General features: G+C 51.5%; 1 protein-coding gene across 4 annotated transcripts in view; it reads left to right on the top strand.

Moving 5' to 3' along the window:
• Nucleotides 1-2,916: 2,916 nt before the first annotated feature.
• Nucleotides 2,917-9,584, top strand: part of ELOVL5 (ELOVL fatty acid elongase 5) — a 67,013-nt gene continuing 60,345 nt past the window's right edge. The window contains exon 1 of one of the 4 annotated variants that reach the window (XM_083607421.1): nt 2,917-3,036. The gene's annotated coding sequence lies outside the window, so the exon portion shown is untranslated. Of the gene's footprint in view, nt 3,037-3,356; nt 3,487-4,160; nt 4,478-4,578; nt 4,696-9,584 lie in introns of those variants that run through there. The other 3 variants (XM_083607420.1, XM_083607418.1, XM_083607419.1) reach the window with 3 other exon arrangements.

Genomic DNA, 9,584 nt, shown 5'->3' with positions numbered 1-9,584 from the left:
ATCACACAGGGCACTGCTGAAATATAAGAGCCCAAAGTCTGCCACTGCTGGTGATCACAATACGTAGTGTGCTATTGTGTTCAGCTCCTGCTTGTGGGTGGGGGTGGCAACTTGAATAAAATTCTGGGGAGGGCCCAGATAAGCCCCACCCTGCATAACCGATCACAAGACACGGCACATGCACACCATTTGAATGGCAATGCCCATCACCTTTGGGGAGCCCCGGCCCCTCAAATATTTTATTGGGGGGGCTGAAGGGACCTCAGCCCCTATGAATTGGCTCCTATACTTGTGGACTTCCTATAGCCATGAGGCTGACCACTGTGGGAGATGCAAAGCTGGACTAGATGGGCCTTTGATCAAATCTAGCAGGGCTCCTTCCATCAGTAGTTTTAAGATCCACGAAGCTGAGACTTCTAACAAGTCCATTTCATCTCGGCATGAATTGTGGACGAAAAGGGCATATTGAACAGCATTATCCTCAATGGCTCCACTTGTTATGGAACTCCAGTGGAGCTTCCTAAAAGGTCTTTCTGTGCTTAATCAGTGCTTATGGCCAGCCAAACTTTGGAGGGTTTAAAAGTGAGGTTAAAAAAGCATGACATTATGTAAGTGCCACATATCCCCTTTGGTCCCCTGCCCTTTTCTTGCAGGGCAGGCTGGAGACTTTGTCCCTTTGATTTCCTAGGAGTCAGCAAAGGTTTATAACAGAGAGATAGTTTTGGAGATGGCTGTGTTTGCACAAGATTAAAATCTTTACCCTCAAGTGGCCTGGGTGATGTTGACCGAGCCACAGATAACGGTTGTGAAGGTAATGATGGGTCTATGCATATTGCATAGGTCTCCAGTATGGTGCCTGCTCATACACCCTCAGAGGCTATCCCTGGCACCTGCATAAGAACAGAAGAAGCGGCTTTGGCCCATCTGACTCCATTGTCAGGGCTGGAGTCAGGTGCAGGCCACCAGCAAAGCAGTAACTCACCCCAGGCCAGTGAAGTTAACTCTTTATTCAAGGAAACAACCACAGTTCTGGCCTAGTGGCCTCTTTCTAGGAGAAGAAGAAGAAGAGTTTGGATTTGATATCCCGTTTATCACTACCCGAAGGAGTCTCAAAGCTGCTAACATTTTCCTTTCTCTTCCTCCCCCACAACAAACACTTTGTGAGGTGAGTGAGGCTGAGAGACTTCAAAGAAGTGTGACTAGCCCAAGGTCACCCAGCAGCTGCATGTGGAGGAGCAGAGACGCGAACCCGGTTCCCCAGATTACGAGTCTCTCACTCTTAACCACTACACCACGCTGGAGGTCTTGTCCTGATGAAGCAGTTGCGAGGACTGAAGGTCCCCATCTTCCCAGTGACCCCCTAAGACTCCTCCTCTCCAGGGCCTTTCCCACGCAGTCACAGGCTGTGTCTGTGCACAACCACCCTCTTCTCTGCCCCCTTCCTTTCTCTGTGAGTTCGAGGGGACCAGAAGGTAAGGCAGCTGGTTGCAGCAGGAGGAGAGACTCCCTGGATTCTTCCACAGCCTGTCTCCACTCTGCCTCTTGGCCTCCACTTGAAACTCAGTCAGAATCTGAACTGTCACAGCCTCTTCCTGTTCACTAAACCCTGTCACCTCTCCTACTTCCGTCACCTCCTCCTCCTCCCAGTCTGCTGCCTCTTGCCACTTGCCTGTCACCCCACCACCATTCCCTGGGCTCTGAGCCTTCTTCCCTTGGTGGTTTCCCAGCTAGGGGCCTCCTACCACTCCTCTGCATCCAGCCACACCATGACATCAATACAGTGGTACCTCGGGTTAAGTACTTAATTCGTTCTGGAGGTCTCTTCTTAACCTGAAACTGTTCTTAACCTGAAGCACCACTTCAGGTGCTTCCTGCTGCGCCGCTGGAGCACGATTTCTGTTCTCATCCTGAAGCAAAGTTCTTAACCTGAGGTACTATTTCTGGATTAGCAGAGTCTGTAACCTGAAGCGTATGTAACCTGAAGCATATGCAACCTGAGGTACCACTGTATTATCTACATTAATAGGCAGCGGTTCTCCAGGCTTTCTGGTAGGAGTCTCTCGCAGCTGTACCCGGAAATGCTGAGGACTGAATTTGGGACAAAGCAGATGTTCTACCACTGAGCTACAGCCAACAGGAGCCAATAACTTGGGGGGGGGAGAGAGAGACTTGCAGATGGGAGGGGACACTTGCAGCATGCAGGCAACTCCCACAACAGTTTCCGTAGCTTGCAAATGTGCCCATGGACCCAGAAAAAGTTGGCAAACCCTGCCACTGTATAACCCGCCCTGAGTCCTAGGATAGAAAAGAAGCTTCCAAGCCGCTCTGTTCTCTTGCTTGAAGGATTCTCGTCTGAATTGTGCAGTGAGTGTTGCCATGTCAGGCCTTGGGGCTTAGTCGACTCTGAGGATATTCTGTTCCATTTCCTCATTCGGCTCTTGGTTGTGGTGGTAAAAGTACGCAAGAGCCCTCCTCCTTATCTCTCCTGAACAGCGCAACTGAAAAGAGATGCGTCGTTGGGGGCACAGAAGAGGCAACGACTTTTTCACTGCACGTGTGAACGCTTCCAACTTTTGTGACATCTGTGAACGTTGCACAGAATGTTTGAAACGGATCGGTGCCCTCTGGTGCCTGCAAAAGCAGGAAATGCAAAAAAAAAAGTGTGTGTGGGGGGGTGTAGTTTTGTTGCTTTAAAGCTATTTCATTCTCAGGCACCACAAACGCCCTTAGCCAAAATCCACATCATTCCCCCGCTCCGCCCCAGAGTCCGCTGAACCGGGTGCCGGGTGGCCGGGTCAGCGCGCTCCAAACCCCCCACCCGAAATCCCGAGGCGCCTCCCCCTCGCCGCTCCGATTGGACACCTCCGCCGCCGGGTAAATGGGGTGAGCGGCGGGCTGGGGTGTGCAGCGCATTGGAGAAACAAGCGAAGTCAGCCCGGGCCCGCCCTCCGCTCTGGAGGAGGTGCGGCGGCGGCAGGCGGGGTGGGGAGGAAGGGGAGCCAAGTCTCGCTCTTCCTCCCTGCCCCCTCCCCGCAGGTATCTGTCCCAACTGGGAACTCAAGGGCGACAGCGCCCCCCCACCCCCATCTCCACGGGGCCGAAGGGCAAGGCTGCAGCCAGCGTGGAAGGGACCGGGTGGAAGGGGGGGATGTGAAGAGCAAGGCTTTACGCAACCTGCGTGCTTTCCAGGCGACCAGCATCCCCTTGCTCCCTCGGCCCAGCTGCTTCGGAATAGCTCCGCACTCCAGTGGCGGAATCTGGCCTCCAACTCCCCCCCCCCCTTCCTCAACTCTCCGCCCTCCCCTTTCCCCACTTGTCGTGTGGGTCCGCCTACCCCGCCGGCCGGCCTCTGACTTCCACAGGACCGCTCAACCCGGTTGTCTCCCCTGCTAGCGCTCCGCTCAGCCTATGCCGCGCGTCTGATCCTAGGCGAAGCAGGACGGTGCCAAAAATAAAATTAAAAAATCGCCCTTCAGCGCTGCCAAGGAAGCTTGTTTAGTTAGTTAGGATCCGCGGGCGCTTCAAGAGGGTGTCGCTTTGCTTTTCCTTTCCTCTGCCCTTTCGTAGTTATTATGAGCTGCTAATCCCCCTCCAAAAGTTGGAAACTTTTAGGCTCCTCACCGCCCGAGCCCCTGGAGCTGTTGCCAGATGCCGCGGGAGGTTTAGGGCGCAGTCTCGGGCGTTTATTCAGAACTCTGCCTCCACACAATTAACTCGGGGTTTCCCCTGGATGTCCCAGCGGCTCGCAGCCTTAGAATTTCTCTTAAAGGAGAGGAGAGGAAAAGCCTAGCAAGGGATTCCGTGCGCGTTTGCTTGGAAATCAGGAGACCCGCGACGGCGGTCTCATTCCTATGCGCAGCCTAATCCGGAGTTAGGCGCACCTAAACCCACCGAAACCCGCGCCTTTAAAAGCGCATAGCTCTGCATGGGAAGCACATCAGCTTTACTTGGGAGGAAGCACTATGGGCGGACACTCGCCTGCACAGAACTATGCACAAAAGCGGGCTTGTTGTTGCCAACTGCGCGCATGCAAATATGTGCAGGAGCCTAGCCTCAAGGTCAGGCACTGGCGCTGCCCGGCGGCTCTAACCTTCCCTATTCACGCCTTCCCTCCCCCGGTCGAGCGTTCCATTGTCCCTCCCTAACCCTCTCCCAGCCCCCGTGGCGTCACAACGCCCCTTCTCGCCAGAGCTCTTCCCATTTGTCTCCCGCCGCGATTGTTACGTCACAGTCAGCCCACAATTTAGCCGGAGATCGCGCCCCCTTCCTTCTTTCCCTCCTTGGCGGTGCCTGAGCGCCGAGGCTCGAACCCGCCCCTTTCCCCTCCCCGCCTCTGCAGCGTGACTGAGCCGGCTGGCTGCTGCTTACCGCTATCTCTCCGCCTCCCTTCTTTTTTATTATTTATTTTTTGGTTTTAATGCTGCCTCGGGATCTATCGCCACCTTAAAACTGCCTGCTGCTGAGTGCGCGCAAAAAGGTAAGGGATCCGCGCTTGGCCAGCCTGGGCCTCCGCCGGCGGCGAGGTGGGTGGGGAAGCTGTTGCTTTTCTAGGGCGGATGCTCCCCACACTCCCATTGCCCTTGTAAGGGGAAAGAGAAGGAGAGAGGGCGCGGGCTCCCTTTCCTTTCCCGCGCGGCCGATCCTCTGCTCGCGGGGCAGGATCGGGGACCGGGATCTCGCCCGCCCTCAGCCCAGGCGAGCAGCGACCGGTGGCTGGCTGGAAGCAGCTGGCGGACGCCCTGGGCTTGCCGAGGGGGCGACTCCGACGTGCTGTCGGCTGGGGAGGATGGAGGGAGCTGGCTGGTGATTCTAGGCAGTGTTCATGCAAATGGCAGTGCGCGAGGGGATGTGGGGCTGTTGCTGTTGCTATTATGTCCCTGCCGTCCATACAACACACACACACACACACACGGGGGGGGGGAGAACCGGTTTAGGGCGGGCCCCCCATGGCGGCTCCACGTGCATCCTCGCCTTTCGCTTCCCCGTTATTGCTGCGGGCGATCAGCGGAAGAGGCGGCTCCCGTCTCGAGTTTGAGAATGTTTGGGGCTCGCAGAGCCAACTCGCTGCTAGCCGGTTTCTGCCCAGCAGGGGCAGAGAGAGAGAGGGAGAGAGATCGGCAACAAGTGCTGAGAAAAGCTCCGCGTTTGTACAAACATCCTCCGCCGCTTCTGGCGGGGGAAGGAGGTGCTGGTGTGTGCCGGCTGTCACTTTGCAGCCCCGGTCCCGCGTCGTCGGAGAATGACGGACGGGGCGCGTGAGCAAGCAGGTCTCTCCCCCACCCCGTGCAGGAAAACTCTTGTGGACGCAGGTCGTTGTTCACGTGTGATGAGCGCTCATCTCGCCGCCTTGGGAAGCCGTTTCCGGCCACATGTCGAAATAGACGTGCACACTCTGCCTTGCGAGGGTCTAATTGCACAGAAACGAAATGCTTCCAGCGAATCTGTGGTCTGTTTGTGCTGTGTAAAGTGTCCCAATACACCCAGCTGGTTTGTTCGATCCAGCTGAACTTGGCTGCCGGTGTGTTGCAAGCCCCCTGCCTTGCACTGCCCTGAGCAAAGTGATGCTGGTGCCCTTCTGTGATAAGCAATCTTGGCTAGAACGGAAGGGTTGCAATGGAAAGTTTGCTCCAGTTTGGCTTTCTGCTCAGGATTCCCCTTCGACACTTGGGAGGCTGTGTAGCCTAGTTATGTAGCCAAGTGGCTGATGTCTCCTGCCAACAGCAACCAGTGCATTCCCAAAGGCCCACTTCCTTACAGGAAAACAGTGTGTCCTTCCTCAGGAAGGAGAGACCGGCACTGAAACTCCCAGAGAAGAACATTCTTCCTGCCCTTAAGCATTTCATTGAGCTCTTCCTTCTAAAGCACCCCCCCATGACTAGTAAGTCCAATGAATAATAATTTTGATTTTTATTAATTTTCCCTGGCAACCATCCCTGTTCCTAGGGGAGATTTGGATCCCTTCCATATGACCTGTTTATTGAGCATTGATTCTTATTTGTTTGCACAAAGTTGCAGGGAGGTGAAACAATGTTGGCAATTTATTCAGCATTCCTTCCCATTTGTTTGCGAGTATAAAAATTCCACTGAGCAATCACAAACCCGTGCATCTTCCCATCATTCTTATCACAAAACTGACCTCCACCCACCTTTTCTTTTTTAGGAAGTTGATTTTGCTATGCAAATCCACTTTAATTATGCAACTTGAATTTGCTGGTACTGTATGTGATTGAATCCCATCTGGATATAGTGCAGTCCCATGCACTCCTCCCATCCACGTAATCCCCACTGAACACAGGGAGATTTGCTTCCATGTAAACATGCATAGAGTTGCTTTGTTAAACTGTATGAAGGGCAGCCTTCTGCCTTGATGCTACATTTTGTACATTGTTAGATATTGGAGAACTTTTTAAGTTCAGTTGGAGAACTTTCTGTGTTCAGTTTTTGTTGAGCTAGATGGGAAGCAACGTTCTTTGGGCAACAGGCTGCTAAAAAATGCTTCATTTGTTTTTGGCCCAGTGTTCAGGTGCACTACACCTAAATAATATAAACTAAGGCTGCTTATCTTACGCCTGCTTATCTTTGAGTGACTCCATTTGAACTCCAAAGGGACTTGCTGGTATGCACTGAAGGGTTGGGCAAGCCTGTACTCTGCTTCAGAGGAAGGTGTAAAAAAAAAATAAAAACCCCTCCCAAGTCACATAACATCATTGCCAATGGCTTTCAATCAAAGAGAATCCCTTCTTATCTCAAACAAGGGTGACTTCATTAGATGTAGAGTTTGGAAGCAAAGTTTATCTGTCCCCACAAAAGCAAATGGATGGGGTTGTTTTTATGGAACTCTTCAATCCCACTTGATTGTGGTTCTGTGCCTTGGAAACGGCAAGGGAAACTCCAGAGCAGCTGAAATAGGAGTTGCTTGTTTTTTTTCACTCTGGGGAATTATGCAAAGCAGCTTGGAATCTTTGACTAGACAAATGTGTTGGTGATGAAGCATCCCTAAGGCAGTGATTTTTTTTAATTATTTTTTTTTTTGGCAGGGGGTGGGAGGGAATGTGCACTTCTAACTTGAGAGTTTGATTAGATGTCGGATTTATAAACATCCATCAACTGCCTTTCCTTAGTGCCTAATCATGGTACGTATATTAAGATATTTAAAAATCCCCAGCGGTGCCTATCAAAACTCGGCATGTTCCTGTGTTAGCTGAGAAAGTGGATGGAACTGAGTTGAAAGTATGCTCTTGAAAACAAAAAGATTCTGTATTGCAGAGATCACCTTTTTGTGGAAAGGCAACACCATTGCTTAGTCAGCAAGGAGGTTTGATCTTCAGACACAAAATCCTGCCTTCCCAGGGCAAAAATATGCTGACTACAAAGCACTCAGCTGCACCCGGAAGAAGAGAAACAGCAAGGTCTTGCCTGGCAGGCTGATCCTATGGTCCTTCCACACAAGGCCTAACATCAATGTAACCTTGTTGCTGCTGGTAGAAAGCGCAAGAATAGCCATAGCAATGAGCCAAGGTAGCAGTAGCAACAGACACATCACAGTGGCTGACAGTTCTGAAGCCACCCATCAATCAGTGATCTTGCACATGGGCGACTTGATTGGAAGACACCAGTCAGCACATTGGGGTGGCATGAACTCTGTGATGAGGTCACCCGATCCTTATGGATCAGTTGAAAACTGCTGCGATCCTGGTGTGCAGTACTTTAATACGCTTTTATTATTGTCCTACAAATCAAAGCATACACATAACTCTTACATTAGTAACTCCTGTTGTTGTCTTCTTTCTGTCCCAAGAGACAATGGAGTGTGCCTCTGGGGGGTGAAGTCAAACCTCTGCATTAACAGCCCTGAAGTGACCTCTCCAGGGTGCAAGCCTAGGCAGTGTGTATGGAGGTCCTGGGTTGCCCAGGCAGCAAGACTCCCCTCTTGGCCCCACTGACATGGTCCGAAGGAAAGTAGAGTAACAAGTTTGGCACTGGCTTGGCTGCAGGAGTTGTCGGAAGGAAACATACAAGGTACCATCCAACCATCTTAGGGACTCGAGTCTGGATTTGTGTGTAGGGTTTACTCCTTAGTCTTTTCTTCTCCTGAAGATATCCCTCAACGCAGCAGAGGTTTAGGACCAGTTTTCCTTCTCCTAGATGGGCTACCTTCCCAAACTGACCTCCATCTGCCCCATAATCTCTGTAACAATATCTATTTATATCTTAATAACTGTAGCCTTGCCTTTAACTGGTACATTTTTTCTAGAGGCACTGTATTATGAAAATGATTGGCCCTAGGTTAGGGGTCTGGCTAGCCTCTTTTGATAATCTGGCCCTGGCTTAAACAGCCTCCATCTCCATTGTTAGTGGGGTCGGGGCAGAAAAGTCAAACGCAGGGTACAGATATTCTCAACCGTCCTGCAATCTTTCCCCAGGCCCCCCACATGGAAGGAATGAACTCTCAGTAGGCAATGGACCACAGTTAGAGAACTTCTGCTATAGCACCTTCCTTCTAAGAGGAATCTGTCAGCTTTCTCTGTTATTCCTTTTTGGGAAGGTACAGGAGCTCAGGAAGAAGTGGGCAGTTGTATCTGGTTTCTCACTGGTAGCAGTCGCTGTACTGCACAAACTTGAGCTTTGCATGGCACTACAAGGAGTTAGGGGAGAGACATGTTTGCCTGCATGAAAGAATGGGATGCCTGTTTGTCTGTGGGCGGGGATGGGGAGATAAGAGTAGCATCAGTAGACATTAGCTATAGGTAAGACAGTCCTGTAAGGCTGGCAACGGCATGTTTGCTACCATGTCAGTGCCTACAGTATTTATTCTGTGCATCTGCTATGCTCATCTGGAACGGGGTGGGGGGTATCTCTGGTTAATATGGCCAAGGCTGTTTTGGACTGGACTGGAAGGACTGGGTGAATTACAGATGCTTCTTAGAACATTGCAACGCTTTGGAGTGAAGACGACCCTTTTCGAGACACAGCATTGGACAAGTGTGTGCACTAATCTGAGTGATTTGTTTTGCTTTTCCTTTTGTTTGTCTTTGGGGTTGGGGAGTATCCCTATTAAGTGTTATAAAACACGCCTGCACTTTTCTGCCAGTGCACACAACAAGCCTGGCCTTCCTGTGCATGCTGCAGGAATAGTTGCCATATTTGCATTACTGTTGCAAATAAATATTCCTCTTGTGATGCGTGCTGGTTCCCAGCCTTCCTTAGTCTTATTCCCAGGGCTCTTCAATCAGAGGCTGCTTAACTGTTGTCAATGTATCTTCTACGGTGCTGTGTTGCTGTCGCTGCTGCTCGCAGTGAGCCTCCCATGGGAGCTTTGAGTTATTGTGAAGGGCACAGAGTTTGTTCGAATTTCTATCCCACCTCTCTTCCAAGGAGCTCAAGGAGGCAAACGTGCTCTCGCGCCATCAGCACAACAACCCTTTGAGGTTGGTTAAACTGAGAGGCAGTGACTGCGGCAAAGTCGGTGAGCCTTATCATGTCTGCGCCTCATCATGGTTGCTATCAGGGGCTGCAACTTCCAGGCAGCATAACCAAGGGCGAAGGGATTTCTCCACCCTGATTGGCCCTCACACCTGCCAGTA

Source organism: Podarcis filfolensis, assembly GCF_964270895.1.
Source record: "Podarcis filfolensis genome assembly, chromosome: 3".
Classification (NCBI taxonomy): domain Eukaryota; kingdom Metazoa; phylum Chordata; class Lepidosauria; order Squamata; family Lacertidae; genus Podarcis; species Podarcis filfolensis.
This window is presented reverse-complemented; position numbering and strand designations above follow the sequence as displayed.